Genomic DNA, 303 nt, shown 5'->3' on the forward strand with positions numbered 1-303 from the left:
ACCTCAACAATACTCTTGGCAATTTTACAACTTTGGAATTATGCAAAGTACTGTAGCTACACAGTTATTTTCAGAATTCTGCCTTTAAGTAGAAATTACCGTATTTGCCGGCGTATAAGACGATTTTTTGGCCCTGAAAAATATGCCTCCAAGTCGGGGGTCGTCTTATACGCCAGGTACACTTCAGACAGACTTCCCATAGTGCTTGCCCCATGCCATAGTGGCCTCCCGATGCCCGCCCACTTCATTCCACATACCGTTCAGGCATCAGCAGCGCTGCTGGGTGTATGCTCGGCTGTTATG

Source organism: Hipposideros armiger, unplaced genomic scaffold, assembly GCF_001890085.2.
Source record: "Hipposideros armiger isolate ML-2016 unplaced genomic scaffold, ASM189008v1 scaffold_1016, whole genome shotgun sequence".
In the NCBI taxonomy this organism is placed as follows: Eukaryota; Metazoa; Chordata; class Mammalia; order Chiroptera; family Hipposideridae; genus Hipposideros; species Hipposideros armiger.